We start from the raw sequence: 12,519 nt of genomic DNA, 5'->3' as shown, positions 1-12,519 counted from the left end.
CTCTAAGTAAAGGGCTAGTACATGACTTGCAAGGAACTCATCAGACTACAGTGGGAGAGTGACTTCAGCTCTAATCTCAAACCTAAGCTGCTTCTTCACGGTATAGGAATAACTTACCTCTGGGTGATCAGAGGGAAAAAGGATCCCTTGTGGATCAGCTTTTCAGGTAATAAACTACAAGTACTCTGAAAAGGCTAAAACTGGGGTGATATAATAAAAATAAATGTTTTACATTTGAAAATATATAGAAAAAAATTTATGATGCCCAACTGAGAGCAAACTCAAAGCATTCAGATGTCCTTCTACCAACCTAGAAAAAAATCCAAAAGACTAATATAAGAATTGTACTTGAGAGAATATGAAGAAACTGATACATATAAACACTACAAATAAGACTGCAGGGCCAGTTACAGTGGTGCTTGCCTTTTAATCCCAGAACTCCAGAGGCAGAGGCACAGGCAGGCACAGGCAGATTTCTGTGCACTATGTAGGCCAACCTGGTCTGCATAGCTAGACCCAGGATGACCAGTAATAAATACTGAGACTTGTCTCAAAAAAGAAAAAGATACCTGGGGGGAGTTGGGAGGACCTTGGACTTAACATAGTGTAGGGAACCCTGATGGCTCTTTGGCCTGGAGAGGGAGGGAGTGGGGGTATGGGTGGAGGGGAGGGGAGGGAAGGGGGAGGAGGAGGGGAGGAGATGGAAATTTTTAATAAATAAAAAAAAAAAGAATGCAATTTGGTATCATCCTCAAAGGCCAGACCCCAGTATCTTTAACTGTGTATTATTCTATTAGACAAAGATTTTGAGAGGCCATTGTTTGGGACCAGTCCCTGAAAGTCAGACCAAATCAGAATGAAGTTATTTATACCAAGAGTCACTTACTCAAACTGAACTTTGAAACAAGGCAGTTTTCCAATCAGAACAGATGCAATTTAGCTAAGCCAACAAGAAAAGAAAATCTCATTTCAATCCTGTAAAGGAAAATAACTTTTTGTCCCACTTCTGCTTCCCTTAGCCCTTTACTGCCTACAAATCCAAGTCTCTCTGCTCAGTTCACTGGAAGATTCATTCCATCCTAAAGAATAAAATGTTTCCCAAATCTAAAATGAGAATAAAAACCAACTAGATCTTTACTCTAGGTTTGGTAAAGTCTTGTTGCCAAGCTATTCTTTAATCCTAAAGTTCAATTTCTAAGAATTTTATTATTGTTTTGTTACTTTATAGTTACTAGGAATCAAAACTCAGAGTCTTGTTGCACACCAGGCAATCAATCAGTAAGCTATTACCCCACCAAAATACATTGGGGTGGAGGTCCAATGTACCTTAGAACAGACCAAGTAAAAGAAACCAGCAAACTATTCAACACAATCAAATACTATGTAAAGTTTTTCAGAGATAAACAGCAGACCGAATAAACAAGGCAACACAGAATATAGATAAGTAGGATGTACACAACTGGGGACCAATGCCACTAAATAGTTATTTCTCACCAGAAACAATAACCAACTGTCATGTTGCTCCAGGTGAAAGTGACACCCCTGGATTAGTAACAGCTTAATAAGGGAGAAGAAATGTGATAAAAGTAAAGTATCTTTTTCTTTGCAGAATTTTTTTCATATAAATTTTTTACTACAACCCATCTAAGAATAACTAAAACATTTTAAAATGTTAGAATAATAAATAACCATGAAAGTCAAAATTTTCTTTCTCACAAACCAGATCACAGATAACACACAAGACAAATAACCTTCTATTAAAATTATCCAGATGTTAACAACTATAGTTGCTTTTACTTACTTACTTAGTTGTTTATTTATTTTTGAGATAAATCCTCACTATACAGATCAGACTGGCCTTGAGTTCTCCAGTCTCAACCTTGTGAGAACTATGACTGGGCCATCACAACCAGTTTACTATTTAACTTTTAATTCAAAAATGCTAAATATTTATGGATTACTAGTATCAGCAATTTGCATGCCAAACACTTCCAACTATTTTATATTCATCATCAGGAAGCTAAGTTAATGTCTGAAAACTATATTAGATTTGGTAATCAAGTGTCCATCTCTCCAACGGCAAGACAGAGATATAAGACACATTAACTAAAAGTTGTGCTCCAGGACAGTGGTATGTCAAGATCCTGTCCTCAAAAACAAAAATTAAAACACACAATTGACTCTTTTCTACTACAGGATCTGGATCTAGGAACTAAATGCAGTTGTTAAGTACAGAGATTTTACAAGCAGAAGCCTCCCAATTCTTACTATAACTCATCATTCAACTAGCTTGAAGCAGAAGTCAAAGCCCAAGGGAGTAATATTGTTCCTAATTACTTACACAACCAAAATAGATTTAAGACTGGGATATGCTAATCGGTCTCGTTAACTCTGTTTTGTCACCTGAAATCTAGGAGTGGCATTTCATTCCAACAGGGTCTTTGTTATTAATATGAATCTCTGCAAAGCATTTGGTACAATAAGTAACACAAAAACTTTATAAATGTGATCACTTTGAGAGAAATCAATGCTTTTTTCAGAAGGTATAGAAATTGCCACAAAATCTGACTGCATTTTTAGTCACTGAGACATATAAAGATTATGCAAATAAACTCAAAATGTAGGTAATATGTTCAACTCTACAGCTAAATCTCAAGTAGCAACATTGGACTTGAGTAACATAAAAATGCTATTTTTCAGTTGTGTGTATATGTTGTTCTGTTCATTTAGAACATTTTCAACCCCATCTAATCCTTGGACTAATCACCTCCTACTCATCCCTTATGTCTTAACATAAACACACTGTCTCAGAAAGCCCCTTCTAACCCACTTGTCCAGATTAAGACAGCTACCTTATGTTTCTATAGCACTAGCCCTCACACTTACCACTGAACCACTATGAACAGTGTCACTGTACAATTTCCAACACTGTGGGCTGTCAGGATTGACATGTACTGGAATTACTCTATCTCCAGTTCAAGGCAAGGAGTGAAAGTAGCTCTGTGTTTACTGAAAATGGAGGCAGAAGGGCCGACTGGTTTGTTCATATTCATATTAAGTACTACAATTCATGCTAAACTTATGCCCTGATCATTTATATTCAGGTATATCCCCAACCATTCTCTAGTGTAGTAATTGAGAACCATCTGTTGAGACACTTTATATGTCTATAATTTATGTATGTAAAATAAGTAATCGTTTGATGCTACCAAATCACTGTAAAGTTTTATAAAATAGGAATTTTCAGACTTCATCTGTGTTAGAATCTCAGGTGATGGCTAGGCCTTCTCACATACCAACAAAGAATTAGAACCCATTTCATCAAACAAGCATTATTTGCTAAATGTCTACTCTATTCCTGTTTTCAAAGTTCTTATGAGACAAGATTTTACTTATATAATCAATTAGGGAAGAAAATAAGACTGTCTACAGTGAAGCACTGAATTAGCTAAATGAACACAAATTAAGAACTAAATTCAGATTTGAAAGTAGGGCAGAAGCTCAGACTGAAAAAGAGGCTATTTATGGAGACAAGCTATGAATAGATAGGTCCCTATTCACAGATAAGCAGGCCACAGACCCTTCATATAAACAAAGGGGAAGGTTTCTAGATCCTTCCCCTAACTAAAAATCTTGCAGAAGAACCTGGGGCGGTGACCAGGTAGAAAGTCAGGTCATGATGCCCAGTCTCCTTGCTCCTACTGAACAGCAAGAACAGAACAGCCTCAATGTGACTTTAAAAAAAAAAAAAAAAGTACCAAAGACTTTAAAAGTGTGAAATCTGGAGTGGGAATTAGCTCAGTGGTAGAGTGCTTTAGTAACACTGGTTTGATCCCCAGTATCACAAAAATAAAATTAAAAAAAAAAGTGAAGCTCCTCTAAATTTAAATTATGAAAAACTTTTTAAAGTCCATTAAGTAACATCCTAAAATTACACACTAGGTCATAATATGGAACACAGTTTCTCAACAACGAGAAGCTTTTTTTATGCTCCATATATCACAGCATTCCATGGCAGGGACAATGCTGCACAGGTTCTCAGAACAGTCCAAATACTTTGACCTGACAAACAGAATGGTAGGTTTACTTTAAAGGCCATGTCTCAAACTGGAATCGGGGTAGGGGATTGGGAGAAAGAACCAGCCAAGTCTCAAGACAAAATATAGCCATCCTCCTCCCAGGGGCAACTTTTCTAAAAATCAAAACTTCACAGAAGGAATACACCATTGGGGGGGAGGGCAGGGGTTGGCGCTTTCCGTTGGAAGCTTGATAAGGAAGTGGTTTGGTGAAAGATAATGTACAGGTAGGGTACCACGAGAAGGCAGAATGCAAACACTTCCCTGCAAAGCTTTCCAAAGTACTAAAACAGCACTCTTCTTTCCCACAGGCGGGGGAGGTTGAGGGGGGGCTGGCTACAAGCAAAAATGCACAGCCTTCAAAGGGACCCCACAGAATTCATAAGCCACTAACACCACTCCTTTTCTCCCACAGCACAAGTAATAAAACTGCAGATTTTACTCTAGTACTCCTCTAAGAAAAACTATTATAGTACTTTAAAGATGCCTCTGCTATCAATTTGTTCCTCCCCACAGAATACCTCTAACACTGTCATTATCACCATCTTATTGTTGAGAAATAGCCACAGATGACAGTGGCAAAGTCAAAATGAGATATCAATGCTCAATCCATACACACATCAGTATGTATGGACATCACCCTTTACATCATGTTTATCATCCATTTAACTGACTAAAACTATTTTTCCATTTTCAAAAGGAATGTAAATAAGATCTGCCCGAAATGTGTCAAGTATGTTTAAAATGTTATTCTTAGATGAGTCTGCAGTTTAAGAGCACTTACTGCTCCTGCAGAGGGACCCAGGTTCTCTTCCCTGCAATCCACGTGACAGCTAACAAATGCCTCTAACTCCAATTGCAGGGGATGCATGTGTGACACTCTTGTCTGCCTCTGGTGGGCTGATCACCACACATGGTACACATATACTAATGCAGGGAAACATACACATAAAATTTTTTAACTAAATTCTTATTTTCCAAACAACTCCCTCTCCCAACTTCCTTACCTCTATCTGTTCATGATACATAAAATACATATAAATACATACAAATAAGCCACGTTCAAATTCTTGATATTTCACCCTTCTTTAGCTGCTAAACATTTTAAAATAAGGGTACTGTCCAAAACAACTAAAAACTGACTCCTTGCTGCCTAAAAAAAAACAAAATAAATCCAAACTTTTGAACAAAAGCAAAGGATTCACATGAACTCAAAGCTCCTATTGATAAAGCTCCAACCCTGTTCTCCAAAACAGTGCTTATTAAAGCACACAGACCAAAATAAAGTCACTTAATCTGTCTTTATTTTACTCAACTATAAAATGGGTATAATAATACTTGCCAGTAAGGCTAACTGAGGTTATGAAAATAAGGGTGCTGCTATAAAAATTAAGGTACTATAAAAATACAGACATTATCATTATGTCATGATTATGGTAATTTTATTTATGCCTGCCCTTAAGAGGAAGTAGTCCACATAAAACCCAGAAGAACAAAACTTTAAAGACAGAATAAAAGAAACACAAAACAAATACAAGGACGTAAAATGAAAAATGTATACCACAACTGATTATGCGTTTGCTTCCCTTCAGGCCACTAATTTGGCATGAACATTCTTTGATTTAGAAAGAAACGTAAGCCAATCAGACAGATCTATGTCCACAACACTAAAAATGAACTCGCTGATCAAAAGTAAAAGTTCCTCTTAAAGACAGGCCAGGGGCTGGAGAGATGGCTCAGTGGTTAAGAGCACTGCCTGCTTTTCCGAAGGTCCTGAGTTCAATTCCCGGCAACCACATGGTGGCTCACAACCATCTGTAATGAGGTCTGGTGCCCTCTTCTGGCCTGCAGACACACACACACAGAGACAGACAGACACACACACACACATAAAAGACAGGCCAGAATCTTTTCTAAAGGACTAGTTTCTGTGTCATAAAACTGGACTTAACATCATGTCTAACCTGTGCTGTTACACTAGTGGTTCTCAATCTTCCTAATGCTGTGTGACCCTTTAATGTAGTTCATCGTGTTGTGGTGACCCTCAACTATAAAATTATTTTGTCATTACTTTATACTGCAATTTTCTACTGTTACAAATTGTAATGTTAGTATCTGAGGTGCAGGATATGGTATGAGAACCCTGTGAAAGGGTAGTTCGACACAAAGGGGTTGCAACCCCTAGTCTAGTATCACTGTACTAGACTGAAATGCTCAGACGGGAAGTAACTGCTTTACTATGTAAGCATCTTGATTGTACTTACAGCATTAAACCGAACACCTCAATTTCTGTAGACTTGTTTCTATAAATCCAATCTCCCCCTATTTCAAACTACCCTGTGCACCATCGTGTTTCTCACAGCCAGTCCTTAGTCAACCCTCTAACAACTTCCTAGCAGAGGACAAACGACTCTTGGTTCCTCACCTAAACCAGCAGGACACCCAATACCAGCTCCTCTGCAATGACCCTCCTTTCCTTCCTTCCCTCCCTTCCTTCCCATTCCTCTAAATTCTTTCACAGACTTCATACTGACAGCACTCAGGAAAATGAGGCAGGAGGATCCATAAAGAACCCAAGACCAGCCTGGGCGACACTGGGAGTCCCAGCCAGTATAACGAACAAATTGAGACTTTGGTTTGTCTTGGCTGACAGCAAAGAGTTGAGGGGGCGGGAAGGGTGAGGTGGGGGGGGGGGAGGTTATAATTATCAAAGTCAAGGGTAGGAGGACACATCACCTATCAGCTCAGCTGTAAAACAGTTACCATGCAGAGGGCCCTGCTCATATCTCCTGCACCAAAAGAAAATCAGAAATCTATGTTCTTATATGTTCACTCACACACACATATTCATGTATGTGGTGTTACATGTGCATATGTGTATGTGAAGGACAGATATCAACATGACCTGTCTTTGGAAGTGGCTTTTTTGAAACAAGGTCTCTCATTGTACTGGAGTTCACCCATTTACTGAATAACAGATTTCAGGAATCCCTTACCTCTACCCCAAACCCACCCAGGGCTGGAATTAGGGTCAAACACCTTACTAGTTGAGTTATCTCCCCAACTCCTGCTATTCAACAGTTGAGTGACTGGTAAGCAAGACACTAAAAACTGAGGAAAATTTTCTCACAGGGAATCAAAAGTTTTGGCACAGATTACATCTAAATTACCTTCTGGCTATAACATTCTAGGATGTTTTGATTAATTCAAACTTGAACACACCCTGATTTCTTTCCTGATCTTCATCACGTTACATATTTTAATATGTAATTATATATATTGTTTTAAATTTTCCCTGCTTAAGTAAGCATACCAACCCTATTATAACATTCTTATACTTCCTTGCTGTCCACAGGAAGAATGGGAAAGATAAGATACACAGTGGATATATTTATATATTTTTATAAGCTAAGAAACGTTAATTATGTTTAAAGATTCATTATAATATCTTGCTGTAATATAGATCAGCAAAAAAGCATTTTTTTTCCTTACCAAACCATTAAAATGTACAAAGGAAACACCTAGATTAGTCTCCTTAAAAGCATATTCCCTTAAAGCTATCATAAGTATACTGCTTAAGGTGACATATTAAAACACAAGTATTATGACATGCACAGACTGTTTATTTTCTAGTCATTTCTGTTAACACTTTCTAATACAAACAGAAAGCTCACAAGAAGAAAAAGAATCTAATATTAATCACTGTACTGATTTAATTTCATCAACTATTTCTGATTCTAACATAAAAACCAATAAAGTTACAAAAAATTACTAAATAAATCACGTGGCAAATTAAACTACACTTATTGTAACATTCTTTCAATATTATCACCTAAGGAAAACTACTACAAGCACTCACAGAGCTTAGTTTTGTGCTTTTTAACTTATTTTAAAAATTAATATAATGTATCCTCTCTAAGTAAATATCCAGTTTTCTAGACAGCATTTCAAAGGAGAATCTTATAAATCTTAGTTCAATTACTAGTTTCATAAAATTTACTCAACAATGAACACTTCAGAAGAGTGACATTAATAGAAAAAGAAATAAGTTAAATAAGTTGTATTAGTCACTGAGTATATAAAGACATCCCATCAATGCTCAGTGAGTTAACGATGAAGACACATGAAGCTTTGTAAATATCATGCAAGGCATGCAACAAGTTTCTTCAAGTCAAAGGTTCTGAAGCTCAAAACAATTCTCATACTTTAAATTCTAACTACACTGTAAATGGATCAGTAAGTCAGGCAAGGGCTCCAACTGTGCTGCTCTCATTGTCACTGCTATCACTACTGCAAGAATTTATATCAAGAGCTCACTGACAGTTTAGTACAGAAATATGTTGAGTGCAAAATAAAACCACATTTTAAAATCGCCTCAGCTGTCCTCATTCACAAAATAAAGATGTCACTAATATGAGTTATTTAACATGCATGTAGAAACTGCTATTTCCTATGAACCGTAATTTTTACTTCTTTTAACCACTCTTTTAAAATGACCCATTTAGATGGTATGATGGAAAAAAATAATTTAAAACACTAGCCCAAAGAGTTTTCTTACAAAATGGAGGTAACCACACAGGAGGCTGAGGCGTTTAAGTGGAGAGTTTAAGGCCAGCATGGACTATATTAACAAATCCCAGCCTCAAAAACATGAGATTAATTCAGAAAGAATACAGAAATTGAAATAAGGGAGTTATGATACTGAGCCAAATCAAAACATTCACTCTAATGCGTAATGTTGGATTTCTATGACAAAATAAATAACATGTTCACCCAGACAGTTAGCACTTAGGAGAGCAAAAGGGACAAAACCCGGATGTTTTATCTGTGACTTGTTTAAGTTTCTAAACAAAAATTTCTTGAATGGTTGCAAATGAAATCACTTCCATTAGGAAACATACATAATTACCATTCACCAAAACTGTGCTAATGAATCAATACTGATGTTAAAAAGCAAAGAGATGGCAGCCTGCATCATTTTTAGTAGCACTGAAAATAAAACTAACACAAAAAAATTAAGCTATGATTTTCAACACTTAAAAAAAATACAAGGCAATTGCCACTACATAATGCCACAGTCTTCTCAATACAAAGGAAACAGTCTCAATTTAAGCCCACACATTTATACACATCAAGATCAAGCAATACAGATTCAAGAAGCAATTCAAATATTTCATTTATAAAAGTATTCCCGGTTCTATCATTTTAGAGCACTTGCCTGTGATATTTAGGGTTTTATTACATACATATCTTTGGTAACCTGGTAAAGGCAATTTGACATTCTGAGCCCTAAACTTATTCCAAAATCTAATTTGGTGAATGACGCACTCACTAATAATTAGTTCAAACTGGGGCAGCACTGAAACATAACTACTGGTGTGGAGAAGAACAGAGTTAAAATGTGACGAGACATTGGGCCATGACAACTGATCATCGCCACCGTTTGTGTTTGCCTAAACTAATGGCATTTTTTTTGACAATGGCAAATGAAAAGAAATCAAAAGTGAATTGGAAGAGAAAGGTTAAAAGTTACTTTTACAGTAAAGACTTGGAAGCATAGTCCTTTAGAAATGAAAAAGATTTCATCAGCTGTCATGAATGTCAGAGACCTTAATTCAAAAAGTTTCACTATAATTAAAAGGTGGGGGCAAGTTAAGAAAGTGACAACAGATTTTCTAGAAACTTGTATGGGAAGTTGCCTGACAACCACAAAGGAGGCAGGCAAGTTCCCAAAGTAACCTAAATACTGCACCAAGCCTACCTTACAATTAGTGTCAAGAGTAAAACAGTCTTTCTAACCACATCCCTAGAACTATACCATCTCCATAAGATAACATAAGAAATGCTACAAAAATCAAGTAATATGTCAAAAGCTACACACAGAAATCACTACTTTGAAATAGGACTTTAAAATATCATTCAAAATAAATGTACAAACATGCAGACAAATCCAAAAATGATTCTAGATTCTCTCCAAAGCTACTCCAAAGCACAAGCCTTCCCTTAAGTGTTTTACATTATTTTAAATATCATAATTTTAACAAAAAAGAATATAGTGGCCTCATTATCTTCAACTCAGTTTTAGCCATTAAAGTAGGCTCCAAAGCAAATTCCACAGGCCTGAGCCATACTGTGATTAAAAGTGGTTTCTTATAAAATAAAGATTACAAAGAGCAACTAAACAAACAAAAAACAAAAACATAAAATAAGCAGGTATATGTATCACTTCTACAAGTATCCTTACTTTAAGTCTATAGCCTCCATCTGAAACCATGAGGAAATAAATTTTTTACTATACCAAGGACAGCCAACTGAAATAAAATGCCAGTTCACAAAACTCACCGTTTTCTGTATGACAAAAACTGTAACAGTGAGCTTTGTTTGCAAAATGTAATGTGCACTTTATCATTTTGGATAAAATACCTACAGTCTCAGCAACGGTTAAACTGCAGCTATAAAGGAAATTGTCCAGAGACAAATGGTTTCCCTATGAGATGGCTCCATTGCTATACTTCACCTCAGGACAATAAATCACATTAACTGCACCTTGTCCTCTGTCCAATGACATCATCAGTCTGACCACATCTTGGGAACTGGGTGCAAAAACACATGCTACTTAAGGCATGAAATCATATTACTGTTTTTTGTCCATCCAACCTCATGCACCAGCTCTCTGAAGTGGTTATTCACCCGAGCATCCTCTAGAAAGATTTTTACCCTTTACTTCATTCATGAGAGCCTACCTACTGGGTAGAAAAGAGGGGAAAGTGATGAGACCTGTTATTTTAGTTTGCACTGAGTCCCCCTAAATCTGAAATTTTGTTTAATTAAAGTCTAATATAACTCCATATATTCACCACAGTGATTTAACATTCTACTTGACTCCTCACACACTTGCCCTAGAAAGCAATACCTTTTAAAAACAAAACTCTTACAGGAGAGACCAGAAATCAAAATGATTGCTTTCTCTGAACAGTAAAAGCTAATTGGTTTTTCACAAGCCGACTGTCCTAAGTCTAGATAAAACAAAATCAATCCTGGAGCCTTAAAGCAAGGGGTGGGCATGCTGAGTAAGTTCCAAGATCAGGGTAGACACAATGCCTGTGTTTCTCTTCTTTTCACTCATTTAACCATGACACCAACACTCAAAGAAAATATAGTCCCATTTCTGTTTTCGGTGCTGCTACAATTAAAATAAGCAGGTGCAGGTCCGTATCACTTCGAGTCAGTGAAGAAACTGGAAAAGCAGCACCGCTGAGAAACAACCCAAGTGTAGTCAACTGGACTTTCTAAACTACCTAGTTTTAACTCCCCAGCTCCTAGAAGGAAAAAAAAATCTACCGGTTTTACAAATACTACAACTCTTTTAAAAGCCTGACTGTGTTTAACTTGGGGAGAGGGAGACTATGCCCACAACTAAGTCCTCCGTTTGTACGAACCCAGTAGCTCTCAGAAGCCTCTGCAAATGGGAATAAGGTCCATGTTTCTGCTAACTGTTAAGAGAAATCCCTTTAGGAGAAAACAAGCCACCACGGAGCTGATGCTCTCAGCTCGAGCTGTTTTTATGCTGGAAGGCCCCAAGAGAATGTGTTCTGCCCGCGGAGGAGGGGACTCAAGTGGCAGTTGGTGGGGGAGTCATTTTGGTTATTAGTAAATAAATCAAGCAGCAGAGAACAAGGCCCAGGCAACTACCAGGGCAGTCCGGGCCTAGTTCTCTCCTTGTCTTCCTAGCACAGACTGGGTTTGATCTCAGAGCTTTGCGGATTGCCAAGGAGGAGGAGAAGAGAAAAAAAAAAAAAAAGAATCATATCGAACCACAAAAGCACATGGGGCGAATGTAAAATATAAACACGGCGTTGGGCTGTGAGTGGCTGTTATTAAAGGTCTGAATTACTAAACATGAGAGGCGGGGAAAGCCAGGCGGCCATTTCAAGAATATAAACCTCCCTGAATTAGACATTATTCAAATGAGAAGTAGAGGACCCAGCACGCAGCGAGAAAGCACCACCACACACAGGCAGGGAGGGGGATCTCCGTGTCTAGCCACCACCCCTGCTCCCCGCAGGACAGGGGAAATCTAGAATATGATCAACTTGTCAGGCCAGCCCTCGGAGGGCAGGAGGGCAGTCCTTTACGGTCGAGTTCTCGGGTGGTCTCCAGGAGCTCCCGGGCCTCGGAGCGAGAGGGCCCCCAGCGCGTGGGGGAGGGGGCGTGTGCGGAAGAGCGACCAAATCCTGCCAGCACCTCCAATCCAAACTGTCCCGCGACCCCACGGCAGCGAGGGTTCTCCAGACACGCGGGGACCTCTGGCTGCAGGCCCGGGACAACACGGACGACCGAAGCCATTTCCACGCAGGGGAACTTCCCCGAGGGCTCCTCCCACCCAGTCCAGCCTCCAAAGGGGCAGGAGGACCCCAGAGCGGGCTCAGAACCCGAAGGCCAC

At 38.3% G+C, this 12,519-nt stretch overlaps 1 protein-coding gene across 1 annotated transcript in view; it reads right to left on the bottom strand.

The window, feature by feature from the left end:
• The window catches only part of Pou2f1 (POU class 2 homeobox 1), a 147,227-nt gene that overhangs the window by 133,826 nt on the left and 882 nt on the right, over positions 1-12,519 (bottom strand).

The sequence above is a fragment of the Arvicola amphibius genome, chromosome 12 (assembly GCF_903992535.2).
Source record: "Arvicola amphibius chromosome 12, mArvAmp1.2, whole genome shotgun sequence".
In the NCBI taxonomy this organism is placed as follows: domain Eukaryota; kingdom Metazoa; phylum Chordata; class Mammalia; order Rodentia; family Cricetidae; genus Arvicola; species Arvicola amphibius.
The sequence above is the reverse complement of the archived record's forward strand: the minus strand, read 5'-3'. Positions and strand labels throughout refer to the sequence as shown.